The sequence below is a fragment of the Zalophus californianus genome, chromosome 2 (assembly GCF_009762305.2).
Source record: "Zalophus californianus isolate mZalCal1 chromosome 2, mZalCal1.pri.v2, whole genome shotgun sequence".
In the NCBI taxonomy this organism is placed as follows: domain Eukaryota; kingdom Metazoa; phylum Chordata; class Mammalia; order Carnivora; family Otariidae; genus Zalophus; species Zalophus californianus.
Window position 1 is genome coordinate 75,562,533 of NC_045596.1, and position 18,237 is coordinate 75,580,769.

Here is an 18,237-nt window from a genome sequence, read left to right on the forward strand (position 1 = left end):
TTTTAGAGGGGAGGGGGGTGGGGGGATGGGTTAGCCAGGTGATGGGTATTAAGGAGGGCACGTTCTGCATGGAGCACTGGGTGTTATATGCAACCAATGAATCATGGAACAGTACATCAAAAACTAATGATGTAATGTATAGTGAAAACATAACATAATAAAAAAAAAGTAATTCTTTTTCTGATATTCTTAGTGCAGGAGAACATTTCATATTTGTACATAAAATACCAGGACAGGAAAAAAAAAATGGCAAGTAGTGTCAAAATTCAAGGTGATAATAAAATTCTTTGATTTTGAGTTTTATCATAAAAATAATACTAAATATCAACAGGTAATTTTGTTCAGTGGTTTTTCAAAGTGACATTTTGGGAATTGGTAGTATTTTTGGTTGACACAGTGATTAGGGAGTTTTACCAGTAGTGTGGGAACTGGCTATCTCAAGGGCTGTTTGCAGCTCTTCATGCAGTGACATCATATTGGCTGTTTGAAATAAGGCATGGTGGGAGTATTTACACTGTGGAAATTAACAAACATTACAAAATCTGCACTTTTTTTTTTCCTTTCAAAAAACATATTACACAACACTGACTCCTCCTTGTGCTTAATGGGCAGAATCAAGGAATGCTTAATATCTTCAATTCCTAGGAGAGTTCCTCATGAGAAAGTACTGTCTTCTTTTTATAATTGTCTGGGCTTAGACCCATCTCCATTTACCATAAAAGGAAAATTTAATTTTTGTGTGGTTTTAAAACAGTGATTTTTCCAAGAGTGCAACTACCACGTAAATTGATAAAAGGCTGATTTTTACTTAATTACTATTTTAGAAAATCTATTTACTGAAGGAAATGGCATTTATGGTATTTGAGTCCCACAACACCCCGTATCAGTTTTCATTTACTACTGTGTCATTCAGCCTGATTCTGTGTAGGGGTGTGCTATGTCTTCTGCGTAGTGGTGCCGATGCATTTATGTCTTCAAATGTATATCATTTTATCAAGAAAAACTTCTTTGTTTTTCCTTTACAATATAGTCATTGCATTGTATTGATTTTTTTGAAGTCAGATGTGTAAGTAGTTATATGATCTGTGAACTCCATTTTAACCTATTAAAGGATCACTGATGTTGTTCAATCTCTTCATTTTACAGAGGAGAAAGCATGACCTGAAGAGGTAAAAAGCTCTAACCAAGGTCACAGAACTCAGTGACATGCCAGGCTATGTTAATTTTTCTACTTTCCATTCTCTTTCATTAACCATGCACTTTATGTATTAGCCTAATTTGTTATAATAAACGTATGCTATTTGTGCTAATGCACATATAGTTCTCCTAACTTACATCTAACTGAGACCTTGGTAAAATTCTTCCAGATTTCACCAATATAATTTCATTTAAATCATGCCACATTCTCTTTTTCAATGACATAGAATCTCTTAATAGTTCAAAGCCCAGTCATGATGCTGCTACATTTAGACTTTGATTATATTTTTACGGTACCCCAGAAATATATCCTGAATTTCATACTTCAAATTAGCTTTAAGCTTAATGCATTTGGGAAGCCAGTTGTTTTGATTTGAAATGGCTGGCTCATGCAAATACCTAGACTCAAGACACGTACCTGAATACTATAGCTGATGTGACTGCTGCATATTAAGCTGACTTTTAGCTTCAGCTTTTACCTATGTGGTCAAACTGGATAAAGAATGAAATGAAAACCTTCTTTTTTCCCAAGCTGCTGTGTCACCTAAAGCAAGTGAAAACTGTGGGGTAGATGCCTACAGCAGAGGAAATGAGGACTATTGCTGGAACTTTAGCACTGCACAATAAAGAAAAAAAAAGTGGCGTTGTATTCTAGGTCCCCATGGAAAACTGCCTATGAATATCATAGCAGTGCTATCCTGAGCAAGGTAATTCTTCTTATTCCAGTTTTCTCTTGCTCAAGGTCACACCTAAGAGTAAAATGAAATTAGCATAATGCTTTAAAATATAGGTCCAGTGAATTCAGGTTAAATTTAAAACCTCAGGTTGATTTTTCATTAAAGCTTGCTTCTAGATTTTGTTATGTGCAATGAAAAAGTGTTGCCTGAATATTTATCCATACTTGAATTGGCATTCTTTAAAGTTGCTGATATGAAGCATATGAGTTCAAGTTCCAGAATTTACAAGTTTTAACATCAAAATCACATATGTGAAGAATGCTTATCAAAATACCTTTGATGGTTGAAACAGAATCTGTTGGATTATTTATTTATTATTATTATATCTCCATCATCAGCAGATCTGATGATAAAATCTACACATGAATAATGCATCTGACTTCTTGATTTCAGTTCAGGTCATGATCTCAGCGTTGTGAGATCAAGCCCAGTGTTGGGTTCCACAGTGAGTGTGGAGCCTGCTTGGGATTTTCTCTCTCCCTCTGCTCTGTCCCTTCTCCCCCATGCTTGCTCTCTCTCTCTCTTTCTCTAAAAATAAATAATAGATAAAAATATAAAAGTCAATGTAAATATTTCATTCTTTATGTAAAATGCAAACATTACATTTATATAAATGTGAGTCATACCATATTGTTTCCTGTGTTACCTTGCATTATGATAATGTAGTAAACTGCTTTAATCTTTGCCTTGTTTTAATGCTCTGATGTTTTCTTTTTTCTACTTTCTGTGGAACTTGAGAATCTTTATAATGAATGTATTATTTTGAATATGATTTTTTTTTCTTTTTTATGTAACATGGATAAATAGGGGTTTTGATTCACTTGGTTGTGCACTTTCATATGTAGCAGACCAGCTCAAAATGGTCCTCTTCCAAAGTCTTCAGATCCTTCAAGGACTCTCAGAGTATTGGGTATACGCTACATAAAATATGAATCTCCAAATAGGAAATGTTATTAGAACTGTTTACAAATTTATTTTTCCTTGATACCATTTTATTGTAGGGGCATCTCAAAAGATGTTCTTCAATTGGTCAAATTTTAAAAATATTGTTTTTACATCATTTACTTTTTTTTAAGTTTCAGATATGTCAGGGACCAGCTTCTCTATTATAATCTACTTTTTCACTAAAGAGCCATATCATTTATATCTGGCACAATATTAAAAAGCTGTTTAACCTAGTTGATTTGACTCTATATTCACCCATTAAGGAGATACCTTTCCCCTTGACTTACACATTTATGTAAATGGTAATTTACTATAGGTAATATTTTTTAAAAATCTGTGAAGAGAAACCGACTTTATGAATTTGACCTTTTAGATGACCTTTGATTATCAGACTTTTTACCCATCATGCTGTGTGTTCAACAAGATCTTTAGTACATGGAAAGAAAGGCAATGACCCATAAAAATGGTTTTGCAGACTGGCATTATGACATTACCAGTTTTCTCATAAAACAGATTTATTTCACTGTGCGACCATGTGTTGGGTAACTAAAAAGGAAGGTCTTCTCTTGTTTAGAATAGTGTTGATGAATGTGTGTGTATGTGTGAGTATACTCATGTTTTCATGACCAAACCTAACACAGGGATTTAAAAAAATGAGAAACGACTGGGACAACCCTTTGTGCATTTCTTACACTTAAGTACAATTTAAACTACTGGGAAATGCAAACTTGAGTTGAAAAAGGTTGGCTTTTGATTTCTAGCTTTTTTTTTTAAGATTTTATTTTTTATTTATTTGTCAGAGAGAGCACAAGCAGGGGGAGCTGCAGGCAGAGGGAGAAGCAGGCTCCTTGCTGAGCAAGGAGCCAGATGTGGGCCTCGATCCCAGGACCCTGGGATCATGACCAGAGCCAAAGGCAGACACTTAACCGACTGAGCCATCCAGGTGTCCCAAGATTCCTAGCTTTTTTCATAATGTAATATTTAACCTACAGAAGAAAATAATCAGTAGTGAATTTCATTATGTTCAGGGAAGCCTTGACCTTGAGAACAGGTTATATAACCAATTTGCAGAAGTTTAGCACAAGTTTAGTGTCAACAAGGATGCTTAGCGCTATGTCCCAAAAAGTTGGTCTAAAAACCCTTAAAATTCCTCTTGCACCAAGGTCAGAATTGTCCCTGAGTCTCTCAGCTATGCAGTTTAGGAAGGCTGGAAGCTAAGTAGCTGAGGCAGAACTAGAACCAAAGTCTTCTGAATCTTAATCTAGTATTCTTTGAGAGTTACTGCTCCAAAAATAAATGGGTCTATAACTTTGAATCGACAGCTTTAGTATCTTAACATTGGATTTTATCATACTCTATCTTATTTTGGATAATTAAGTAATAATGAGCTATGAGCCTGTTTCTCATGTGTAAAATGGAGAAAATACTACTTCATGCAGATTATTATTTAAGTACATACATATATATTCACTGTGTAAGATATATAGATATATATCACTTAGTGAAGTCTGGCACATAATAAGCCTTTAACCAATGATAGTTATTAATTATAATAATGAACAACAATAAAATCTATGTTACTGAATATATACAGTCAGACATAGAATTATGATAGTACTAGGAGTGAATCTTTATAGGTACAGTTCTCATAGTACAAATACAGTACTCAACATACTTTAAAAGATATTTTATCTTCTAAAAATATCAGTTCTTTAAAAACATTTAAAAATCAAAAACAATTTTAAATCCATGAAATTTAAAAATGTCTTAAAATTCTAATACTTTACCAAACAGAGAGAGGTTTTCTTGGAAAGTAGATGACTTTGTGACATTTTCAATTTATATACTTGCAAAGTAACAAAGCAAAAAACAAAGAAAACAAAAAAACTCTGAAAAACATTTTAAAGTTTTGTTTTAAAAAACCTGGAAAATCAAGCACTTAGCTTTTATTGTTATTTGGGGTAATAGTTAAGGGCTCTGAATGGGAATTGATTTCCTTTGTTTTGCCTAGTTCATTGCTTTCATTATATGCCACTATACCTCATGCATTCACAGCTTGCAACTTTTTTGTTCTCACACATAATTTGATCCTACAATAGGTAGGGAAGAATTAATTGAGGTTATGAAAATAATGAAAACCTCTGTGGAAGTAACTGCATGATGACATAATTCAGATTTCTAAAAAAGGAAAGGAGAAAATTAACAAGATATAGTTAAAATGAATTTTAACAAACAAAATTAAATGGAAAAATTATTTAAATTACCTGAATTCTCCTGAATTTCAGACAATAAGGAACGCTAAAACAAAAACAAAAACAGGATAAATCCAGAAAGGTACAGGGGATGGAAGGACAGTTGGAATAATATAACACTCTGAAATTTACCCTGTTCACAAGCAGTATTCAGAAGCATAAAAAAATGGAAGGGGCAAAATCAGGATTATAGATAAAATAAAATGAGTATGTTGAGTTAGGTGTACTTCTCTTGGAGGATAAGTTCCATGTCTTCCTTATATTTACATCTATAGGCTCAGCACCATGCCCCCATATAGCAGGAATCAGACTCCTTGAATTTCATCAAATTTGATAATAAAATTTGATAGGAAGCTCTTATTTTGTGAAGGTAGGAAAGAACTAATGATAGATGATGGGAGTAAAGATATTTTGGTCTCCCCCTTCAAAAAAAGACACCTTTATCAAATAATCCAGTATAGATTAGCTCTAATGAGAAAATGTCACACCAATTTTAAACTTCAGAAAATATTTAAAAAAATGTTTTATACATTGCATTGCAAGTATCTTTTTCAAATACATGGAATAATACATTGACAGATGTGATTTTATTGCCATGATTACTTTAGAGATCTCAATGATGATAGGGTAGTTTTGAGAATTGGAGAGTAAAAAAGCAAGAAAAAATTTAAAGCATTAAATCCAATTTTGTTAAGTTAATTATTTGAATTCACTTAGGTAATTAGAAGGAATTAGCCATAGTATCCGTTATTCAATGACATGCTTTGTAAGTATTCTATTTGGTTATAGTCATTTAATTTTACTCAGGACAAAAATGTTTTTTAAGAAGTCAGGAATATATAAATAAATATATCTACACTTAAGTAAAATTTAAGTTTTATCTGAAGCTGTATCTTAACTAGTTGGTATTAAGTTGTTTTTTGTTTTTTTTAATCAAGACAGAATTGGCACTTAAGTAATTGTAATTAATAATGACTAAACAAGGGGATAGAGAAGTGACAGAGATTTATCCACTCATTCATAATTATTTGCATTGGGTGATGTGTATTAAGCCTTGGGGAAGAGAACTGGACTCTGAATCAAACTTGTCTAGCTCCTAATGTGTTGTGAACTCCTGTTGTGGCTTATTGTGTCATATAACAACTTCACTGTCAGTATATTCTTTTTTTGTTACAATTCTGGACTAAAAAAGGAAAAGACCTTTTTTTTTCATATCTAGTAAAGGAATGAGAAAACCTTACTCTAATATAACCTTACTTCTATATGAGGAAGAGCAGGGAGCACCTCCACACTGTGTAAGATTTAAGCCTTCCCCATATTACACGAGGCTTAACCTTTCTTCCTTTCACAAGCAAATGTCAGGAAAGAACTGACCTTGGACACTGTGTTCCTGTCCACTGACATCATTCTGGGAGACTTGTTAACCTGTGTTTCTTCAGTCAGCCCCTCTCTCACAATTGCCAGTCTTGCCAGAAGACTCCTCGTTACCCCATCAGTTGAGTGCTTTTCAGTCTTTGTCATACTTGATATTTTATATAAAATATTTTGTGTAAGAAAAAGGCATGTGTTCACTTTCTATAATCAGGAAATGTTCTCCTTAGTCTCCATAACACTGCCTTCTCCTCATTTCTTCTTTCATCCTATTCTTTCTATGTCCTTTCAGAGTGTTCCCTTTTCCATCCTTTCAGTGTTAGTATTCTTCAGGTTCTGACATAAATCCTCCTTCCTTCTTATTCCACAGGCATTTTCAGGGTAATCTTCTGTATTCCCATGGACTTCATGACCCTATATTTGCTGGAGGCTCCTAAAATGACACTTCTAGCTCAGACTTAGTCTTTATTTTCTTTAGATACATATATCCAATTCCATACTAGATTTCTCCTAACCCACTAATTCATGAATTTTCCTATTCTTCATGCAGATATCATGATTAGAGATTGGAAAAACCTCCTCAGTGTTTCCCTGCCCTTTATTCCCCCACTTGGCTAATCATTAAGTTCTGTGGAATCTGTCTCTTGAGTCAACATATTCCTCTTCTCCCCACTGACTCTTCCCTAGTGCCATCCTGCAACTCTCATCTTTGTAGGCACCTCCTACAGGAAGATCTCCTGTCTCCTCAGTTGAACCAAGTGTCAACAGTTTGCATGCATAGTACCCTTTATTCACTGTAGTAATTATATTCTGCATTGTAGTGCTATCTGTACTTTACCATGTCTCCCATAATTTTATGTATCAAAAGTGAGGGACATGTTTATTTTTGTCACTGAAGTATTTTCTGCATCTAACACATAATCTGGCTCATAGCAGATACTCAAGTATCTGTTGAATATAACACAAATGTTATACATTTAAGTTCAAAAGGCATTATTGACTTTTCAAAAATGAAGAAACTGAGGCCCAGCAATGGTAAGTACCATATCATCATAAGTATCACAACTGAGTTATGGTCAAACCAAGGGATTTTTCTACTATACCTTTCCACCATTTCTATTCATATTAAATCATCTCCTCTCCATGTGAATGAATCCCATTTTTGTCTTTCTTCACTCACTACATTCATATGCATCACACACACTTCCAACAGTTTGGCACATCCTTGTCTTGGAAACTTTTCTAAACTGTGATTCTTAAGTGATACAGGATCTATCAATGCCATTGAATGAGAAATGTCATTGAATGACTATTCAAATTTAAGGAATCTAAGAAACATTTTAGTCAGAGATCTTTAAGAAAAAAAGAAAAGGAAAAGAAAACCTAGAATTTAAGGCATTTTTATTTTCTGTATGACTTGCATTTCAGAAAGATGATGACTTGCAGTTTAGTTTACACATAAGTTGTTCCTAAAATACATATGTACATGCATATTTTTATAGCTTACAAAAGGATACCCCCAATTCCTCTTAAAAACCAACTAGTCATGTCCATATATGGGATTTGATATTCTGTATAGCCTATATGAACTATAACAACTCAAGAAGACATGCTAATGGATCAAATAATTCTTTATTCTCTTAACAAGATATACTATTCCAAAACCTTCCGTGTCTACTGCGGGAGTTCAAGAGAACAGAGCTAAGATTTCAGAATGACTTCCATCTTGACTTACACATGTAAAAATCTTCCCAATACATCAAAATGGGCCCTCTGATTTTCTGTAAGACCTCTGAGCTGTTCCTCCCAGCTACGAGCTGCCCCAGCTGCCCAGACCAAATCAAAGAAAACAGCTAAACCCAACATAAGGAATATCGTGGTGGTGGATGGTGTTCGCATTCCGTTTTTGCAGTCAGGCACTTTGTATAAGAACCTGATGCCACGTGATTTGGCTAGAGCAGCACTTTCGGGTTTGCTGCATCGGACCAGTGTCCCAAAGGATGTTGTTGATTATATCATCTTTGGCACAGTTATACGGGAAGTGAAAACTAGCAATGTGGCTAGAGAGGCTGCTCTCGGAGCTGGCTTCTCTGACAGGACTCCTGCTCACACTTTCACCATGGCCTGCATCTCTGCCAACCAAGCCATGACCACAGGTATTGGCTTAATCGCTTCTGGGCAGTATGATGTGGTCGTGGCAGGTGGTGTAGAGTTAATGTCTGACATCCCTATTCGTCATTCAAGGAAAATGAGGAAAATGATGGTTGAGCTCAATAAGGCCAAGACCCTGGGTCAGCGATTGTCTTTAATCTTGAAATTCAGATTGAATTTACTATCACCTGAGCTCCCTGCAGTGGCTGAGTTCTCCACCAGTGAGACCATGGGCCACTCTGCAGACCGACTGGCTGCTGCCTTCGCTGTTTCTCGATTGAACCAGGATGAGTATGCCCTGCGTTCACATAGCCTGGCCAAGAAGGCACAGGAGGAAGGACTCCTTTCTGATGTTGTACCCTTCAAAGTACCAGGAAAAGATACAGTTACCAAAGATAATGGCATTCGTCCTTCCTCTCTGGAGCAGATGGCCAAGCTAAGACCTGCATTCATCAAGCCCTATGGCACGTTGACACCTGCAAATTCTTCTTTCCTGACTGATGATGCATCGGCAGTGCTGATTATGGCAGAGGAAAAAGCTCTGGCCATGGGTTATAAGCCGAAGGCATATTTGAGGGATTTTGTCTATGAGTCTAAGGATCCAAAAGATCAACTTTTACTTGGACCAACATATGCTACTCCAAAAGTTCTGGAAAAGGCAGGATTAACAATGAATGATATTGATGCTTTTGAATTTCATGAAGCATTCTCAGGTCAGATTTTGGCTAATTTTAAAGCCATGGATTCTGATTGGTTTGCACAAAACTACATGGGTAGAAAAACCAAGGTTGGGTCACCTCCTCTGGGGAAGTTCAACAACTGGGGTGATCGCTATCCCTGGGACACCCGTTTGGAGCTACTGGCTGCTGGTTGGTCATGGCAGCTGCCAACAGATTGCGGAAGGAGGGAGGCCAGTACGGTTTAGTGGCTGCCTGTGCTGCTGGTGGGCAGGGCCATGCTATGATTGTGGAAGCTTATCCAAAATAATAGATAATGAAGAGATGACCTGGAGTTTCTGTGCAACACTCGCACTAGGCAATGCCATTCCAATGCATTACTAAATGACATCCTTAGCTCCTAGCTCCTCTTAGGAAAACACGACCCATGGCCTTCTGTCAAATACTTCGCAATGAAACCTTGCTAGTGCTCTGAGCTTTCCAGAAATCGTGGCTTACTGCTCTTTCAGGGATTTCTTAGTCACCAGAATCACACAGTGACAATGTTTAAGCAGTAGTTTTTGGTCTCTGTTTTCATTAAATACTAAGAGTTGCAATTTGGGAAAGAGGTTAGCTGAGATTTGGAGTCATCTTTATAACATTTGCAAATTATACTCTTTCCTGTTTGTGACCTAAAGACAAGTGTTTTCTATAAAATACAAACCAATGTGCCTAAAGAAACTTAATTATGGAAAGATAATTCAGAATTTAAATGTTCCTGACAACTTACAGTAAATGTTTAGTTGTGTAAGTACCCTGTTAACCTTAATAAAGTGAGAAAGTATCGGAAAAAAAAAAACAAAAACAAGATATACTATTCCATTGTTCTTTAGTTTCTTTGGAGGGAAAAACTCAAGAGATACCTATATAATATTAAAAAGGATTCTTTAAATAAAATGAAATATTTTAGGAATGATAATTTCCTAATGAAACCACCACAAATTACAGTGAGAAAGTTAAATATTTTATATTTTATGTAAATTGCCAGCATAAAACATTGATATGCATACAGTATGTAGATAAGCAGTGATTTTCACCATGCAAAAAGATAGATGGCATATAAAAATGTTTCCTATCAGTATTTCATGACTATAATCAAGACCTATACTCTTGAATCCAGTTTTTAGTTTTTGATGAAATTTAGGAAACTCTAAATATGAACACATAAATTATATTTTGTGTCTTTAGAGTATTTATGAAATATGTAATGAACATCTGTGAGGTGTAGGATAACTCTTATTTACAAAAGGAAGAACTTTGTAACACATATATAGTTTATGATCTTATGTTAAGAACTGTCAACTCATTCTTTTAAGTCTGTATTCCACAGATGTTCATTAGACACCTACCATTAAATGTTAACAAAATCTCTTCATTAGAGGTTGAATAGATTTAGAGGCAACACTTTTCTTTTAAAGCTTGAATATAATCTGACTTTCCTATGGGTATAAATGTAACTCATATTTATTTATGATTATTTATTCTAAAAATATGCAGACCAATTTAGAAGATCTCTCTGTCTGAGGCTGTGAAGAACTTGCTCTGGAATCCTTGTTTTCTCAGCCTCTCTAATTGAGGGCACCTTCGTACTTTCAGGGCATTTTACAGCCCTGAGAAGAACCTAATAAAAAGACTTTACATGCATCATAACTATGATGAAATAAAAAGAGGAATCAGTAACACTACGAAGTGCCAAACTCAAGAAAGATTGGGAGCTTGTAGACTCAAATAGTCCTGTGTTCTTGGGTTTCCTTACTTTAGAGCTATCTCTTCTATCCACATCAAAAATTTAATATTTGAACTGAATTCATTATGATAAGATAAACAGTATTCATATGAAAAAGATTGCATCAGGATTTAAACAGTATAAAAATGCGTGTAGTTTAGTGTCAGGCCAGTTACATTACAGAGACTAATCTCAGAATTTAAAAACTTCATTTAAAAATCAGTCAACTTTCCTAAGACAGTTAAAAAATAATTTTATGAAAAAAATAATTTTATGATCCTGGTTTTGTCTTTTTCATCAAATATGTCAAATGGAGATCATTGGAAACAAATTTCATAACACAGTATGCATACTTCTTTATATCTTAGACTTTCATATGCCAGACTTTTCTTCCTCTGTGAACTGGGAAGGATAGATTTTACCATTTTTGTTTTATGAATGATGATGTCCAGAGAGGTTAAGTGATTAACTGTGTTATTTGTAAACCAACAAATAACAAAGAATCTTGAAATCAAACATATATATATTTGTTCAAATAAAAAATATATCAAATCAAAAATATATATATTCCCTTATCTGTATACAGTACTAATGTCATGAAACTTTGCTTAAAATATTGAAATATAGTATGAGAACTATTATGTGTAAAGAGATATAAAACATTGTCATATATAATGGGATCTAGCCTAGAATCTGCCCCTTAGTAGTCTGTAGCATTGCCATTTAACTTCTCTAAAACTAATTTTGTCATCTATAAAATGCACTAATAATACCTGCATTATCTTAGTGACAGACAAGTTGTACATCTCAATACCTGGAAGGATTAAATTAGTTTTATTCATTCATTTAATCATTCATTTACGCAATAAACATTTATTGCTTACATGAATGTCCAAGCATTAATAGAGGTATTGGAAGTAAATGAATGGACTTACATAGTAAGAAAAAGGAATTTATAAATCATAAGACACTAGTACAAACATAAACAACATAATCATAATATCAGGCAATTATACATATTTTACATTGGTGGCGCCAGAGGCTGAAACTGCTGCAGTAGTCCAAGCATGAAATGAGAAGGGTTTGGGCTGGGAGGATGCTGACAGGAATGCAGAAGTGTTCATACTTATGAGTAACACATACGAAGTAAGAAATATAAGGGTTGGGTCTTTATCAAATAGAAAGTAAGAGAGGAAAAGAGAAAAGGCCACTATGATTTTAAACTTGAGGCAATGACAAAATGATAGTAGCAACATTAAGAGGTGGGCAGTTTTGGAGAAAGCATTGACAATTTCAGTTTGGGTCAGGTTGATTTTGAGGTGATTGGATGCATATGAGATGAAAGAAGATTCAAACTGCCTCAAAAACTAATGATGTAATGTATAGTCATTAACATAACATAATAATAATAAAAAAAAGATTCAAACTGAAGTTAGGAGAAAAATTAGCATCATATACTTTGAGTTAGCAGCACTTAGTATGAAGTATGAAGAAGAATCAGATATCTGATGCAATACTGAAGAGACCAGACTGGACGTGAAAGAGTCTGTACACTGGGATGCAGAATGGACAAAAGGAGAAAGAAAAGAAAATAGTGGTAGTATCCTAGAAACCTATGAAGAAAAGGCAATGAAAGAACACGAGTCCACACTAACAGCAGAGAAGCCAAGAAAAGTGGGAACTGAAGAAATAGAATTTTATAATGAGATTATTTGTGACATTTGATAGTGTTGTGCAGTAAAATTGTGGCAATCAGAGAAAGGACAATGGATTAAAAAAGGAGTGGTTCAAGAGGACATAGTGACAGTGAATGTTTAACACCAGAATAGTGTCGAGTAGATACAGGGAATAAAGATTCATATTAGTGAGTTAGGAATTAGTGAAATAAATGATGGGCAAAGAGAAGGAAGAGCCTGAATCCGAGGGAGAATGTAAGGGTTGCTTGAGAGGAAGTTCTCTTAAGGTATGATGAAACAGATTCTAAAGTTCAACAAGAAGGATGACTTTTAAGAATTTGAAGGAAAGGTTGAGAGCTTCTACAATAACACATAGGGAGTTAGAAGGTTTGAGGGACCAACAAATAATGTCCTGGAAAAATGGAGACTTAATTTCAGCTTTATTAGTGATGAAAGTTGGATTAGAGAACATGGAGCATTATTTAGAATGACAACATAATAGGCTACTTAATTCTTCACCTTGGAATTATATAGACTCACTGACCTGCCTGAGGCACAACTGAACAACTCCAGTCTCTCCCCTTTCTATACCCAACTAGCTCTGCTCCAATGAGTTTACCACAAGGTAGGTCAGAATGTGTGCTTTTGTGAGTAGACTTGCTCAAAAATTTAAAACAATGAAAGAGCGGGGTGCGTATATACTGACAAATCAATTAAAAGAAAAACAAGGACTGATAATACAGGAGGGTGTCCCTGGCAGGGAAGCAGCCAATGAATAGGTAATGTGCCCTTAGGTAAATGCCATGCTGCTACTAATATTTTAGACCTTAACATAAGTAGTATGTCAGTTAATGTGTAGTGACATACTTTATGAGAAAGATGATACAGAAAATGGAAGGAGTAACACGGTTTAGAAAACAACAAAGAATCTATTCTGAAGTAATAAATATCACATGAAATCTGACTTTCGAATTTTCTCAAGCCCTTTGAAATGTATAAAGTTCTGTACAAGTATAAAAGCATAATAAAGAAAATTGTTCCAAATTCGTAGGCAAAATTAGAAAATGGGAAATTTTTGTTTAGGAAAGTTTATGTTAGAGACATGAAAACACATCAGTGCTGAGATAATTTAAGCAGGTAATTTGCTTGTCATCCTGACTCTTGGATATTGTTATTTACAACTAATATAATTTTTGATGGAATAAAGCCTATACATGGGACATTTTTCACTTTACCTTATGCAAAATATTTTGTTTGTTATAGTGGACTAATATGCAAAAAGAAGTTATAATAAAAGTAGATATACTGGCAGTAACCACTCAGATAAATGATCAGTATAAATTTTCTTCTATCAGGAGGCTGATGATCTAGTATACTTCTAACTCTTCCATTACATATTTGTCTCATCTCGGACACTTTTCTTATACCCCTGGTTCTCAGTTTTATCACCTCCTGTCCTTTGTTTTCAACTGACCAAATTATGGTAGATTGATTTTTTTGTCCGAAAAAGAGTCAGTGAGTACACTTACGAAATAAAAAAAGACAGCAAAGATTAAATTGCCTCATAAAATTAAGGGATATAAAAACAGGAGGTATTTTTCAAAAGCAGAGAGAAAGGGATAATTTTGAAAGTGGGATATAGTTATGTGAATTGCATGAGGAGAAATTTGGAGACATAATTACCTTAACTTATTAGAGAAAGCAGAGTCTCAAATGCTAAACTGAGGAGTCAGAATATCTTCAGTATCCTTATGGTGTGGAAGGCATGGTTTGTCTGAGAGCCTGAATGTCGAGAGAGAGAGAGCAGAAAATAAAAGGTCAGATTAAGCCACGAGAGATATCTGCAGTTAGGGTTTTGGTTGAAGTCAAGTAGCGGTAGGACATAATGTAACTAGAGATATAGGAGGATAACTCAAATCACACACACAAAAAAAAAGAAAAAAAAAACTATACAGTTTGAAGATGAAGGAGATAATTTCAGAGTCAAAGCTCCAGAAATTTCAAATAATATTTGGGAGAATAAGAAGCTTATCTTTAATTTCATTGAAGATAGTGAGAACCCATTTCAGTGGTGTTAAAAATGATACCAGATTGTAAAAGAAATGGAGGGAAACGATGGTGAGAATATGAAGGCATTTGTCATGAATTATATCTTATAGGAGTTTGGCAATGAAGAAAAATAAAGAAGAACTTCCTAAAATATTGGGATGAAATTTACTTAATTGCATATTGGCAAGTTTGGGAGGCTTTTTATCTTCTCATCTGTGGTTTGTCAGAAGTAAAGATGGTTTTTCACATTTCCTGTCTTCTCAGATTTGAGATTTGGCTTCCCAGCCATGTTGAGAATGGAGTTATCTTCAAATATCAGGGGTGTGATGTTGCATATTGGACCACAGATGCTCCTCACTTCTGTAAAGCTTTTTTATTATTTTGATTTCTTTTTTCTAGCAGAAGTTTGTATTTCACCCTTCTCACTTTTCTCTCAGTTGTTAGAGGCTGCCACAGTGAGCTCTAAATTCTTTGGCAGTTGGTCCTCAGGGATGACTGCTGCAGAGTCCCTAGGTTATAAGGATCTATTCTTCTTCTCCACCTCACTTCAAAAATTTAAATTCTTTGGCGTCTCTGACCCATGACAGTGGAACCTGAGAGGAACTCAAATCTAAGTTGAGATGTGACCTATAGGGAAAATTGATCCAGTGAGAAAGGCTTGGTTGTGGACCATTTCTATGTTCTAAGGTGAGAAAAAGGGCCAAGAGCATAAAGGCTTCTTGAGCAGGATTTCCCTGAAAAGGTGCCACATTCTGATAACAACAACAATAAAACAAAACAAAAGGAAAGATCACTATATATGCTAAAGATTTTCCAAAGTAATGCCCATTTTTTATAACTTGCATAATTAAGGATTGATTCTTCTTTCTCAGATGCAAGAAAGCTTTAATTTAAAAATTAAAAGCATATTTTAGATAATATAAAGTATATGTAAATACATTTGCCCTTCAATAATTTAACAAATCATCATACTTAATTACAAAAGTAGGTTTTATTTGAAATAAAGGACAATTTAAGCTAATTTCCATTGGATTGTTATTTTCTTCAATTTTTGCAATATATTAGTAATCTGCTGATGTTTAACAAATTACTCCAAACTTAATGGCTTATAACACAAACATTTATTATCTCATAGTTTCTGTGGATCTGGAATCCAAGTGGTACTTTTAGCTGGGTGACTGGTTCAGGGTCCTTCACAGGGTTGCAACCAAGATGCAGACCAGCACTGCAGTTATTTAGGGAAGGTCCAGCTCGAAGCTCATTCACCAGGCTGTTGGCAGACTTTAAGTTCTCACTGGCTGTTGGCTAGGAGCATCGCTTCCTTGCCTTATGGGCCTCTTTATAGGGGAACATGCTTCAACAGGCAGCAGGCTTCTCTTAGCTGAAATAAAACCAAATTGTCAGTATTCATTGTAAGTATATGCATACTTGCTACACTCTAAGGAACCTTAATGTCGTGCAGTCATCAAAAATATGCTGCATATATTTTGCATAGAATCACAGAACCAGAATAATTTTTAATGGTATTCTTATAGTCAGTCTATGCTTTGTCAATACAAATCTGAGAATGGAGTACAAAATCACAACCTGAAGGATTCATTATAGTTTTGGAATCAATAGAGTTTCCTCTATTTTGCCAGCCCTTTCCAAAATTCTTGGCATTTCATAACATTGCTCCCTGGAAATGAGGTGGAACATCATAGATACCATCTTTTAAAATCCCATCATTTTTTACAATACCATGATATATACACACATGGTTTGAAAGAATGAAGGAAAGACAGATCAGTTAGAGGTTTTGTGTACCTATCCATGTAGATGCTGGAGACACTGGCTGGGTTATAGCCATGGGGATGAACAGGCTGTATTCTGAAGATGTCATTCTCCTTTTCAAAACACTTCAATACCATCCCATCCCTTACTTTTTTAAAAAAAGACCAGACTCCTAAATTAAGCTCTCATGAAACTTGTGGTAAGGATTTGCACTCTCTTTTTCTAATAGTAAGTGCTAGAAGCACTATTTTCTTACAGTAATGGAAGAAGCATTTACTACACCTGAAATTCACTCTCCCTACCTTTCAAAAATTCTTTAAAAATCTAATTCTTCAAATCCCCGATCAAATGCTGCCTTCTCCAACAAGACTTTCCCAGTGAGCTCAACTAGTTATAATCCTCCCACTTCTGATCTCTCCAGTAAGCCTTTGTTTTTTGTTTCTTTGTGTTTTTATCAAAGGCACTATCAGATACTACATTTTATGACAGGTTATCTATCTGCATACTAGCAGATCATAAATTCTTGAGGCATTTGTATTCGCAGTGTACATCACTGAGCTTTACTTGTAGGGCACATTTAATAAATATTTGTTGCAAGATGGATGGAAATAATGAGTCCATTACTAGCACTGATAGTGCCCCTGGAGCAATTGATTTCAAATATATTTGTGGCAGAGGTCAACAGAAGATGAAACAATGACTGGTTTTATATCTCTTAAGAGCTGAGTAAAACCTTTAATAAATTTACTGTGGCTGGAAACCTATTCCATATTCATTTTACCATTACCTGTTTTTCTTTTTTCAACTTAATTTATGTGCACCTTTAATAAAATCTTCTAGGAACATTTTGTTTCATTATTTACTCCATAGTATAATTCCATTATAGTATACCATCCATAATCTGTAAGTAAATTATTCCTATGTTGCTTAATTTAATCTTCCTGTATATCAACAGTTTGGTAAATATTATACAAATATATTTTCATATGCTCATGTTATACATAGCATTTACTAACATGCTTTTAAAGAGTGTATGTGTTGTATTTAGACATTCTATCAAGTATTATAAGCTGGTTACTGAGACCACAATCAATGTCTAACTCTGAGAAAGACATTCTTGTTCTTATTATTATTCTTACCAGTTTTACCAAACACTTTATTGTCTAGCATAATCAAAGAAAGGTTTATGTCAAAATAACCAAATATAGGGTGAAGATAATCCCATTAAGATGGCTGGCTATGCATAAACTAGAGGAAAGATCCAATATTTCTACATAAGTAATTACCAATTCATATATTAAAATAGGAATCAATTCCACATTTTTACCTTGCTAACAATATAACTACTCAAGGGACAGGTTTGTGTATAAATAAGAGGAGGAGCTGTTAACAGTTACTGAACCCCAGAGCCCCAATCCTAATTCACAAGGATTGCACAGTGCTCATGCATGTGAGAAATATCATCATTACCTGGTAATTAATTTTAAGTTTTTACCAATAATAAGCTTTTTGCAATTTGATTAGAAACCAAAAAAGAATAAAAAATTATCACTCTTAATACTCTCAAAGAATTTTTCTTTGTATTTTCCTAACATCTGTATTAGTAGACTATATTTGGCCTTATATTGTTGACAAACAAATGAC

The 18,237-nt window shown here is 34.6% G+C and overlaps 1 protein-coding gene and 1 pseudogene across 6 annotated transcripts in view; both read left to right on the plus strand.

The window, feature by feature from the left end:
* Positions 1-18,237, plus strand: part of GRID2 (glutamate ionotropic receptor delta type subunit 2) — a 1,431,476-nt gene that overhangs the window by 232,009 nt on the left and 1,181,230 nt on the right. The gene's annotated exons all lie outside the window — the stretch shown is intronic.
* LOC113925240 lies at positions 8,217-9,982 on the plus strand (annotated as a pseudogene). Its single transcript, XR_003520958.1, has one exon. The product of XR_003520958.1 is annotated as a trifunctional enzyme subunit beta, mitochondrial-like (transcript).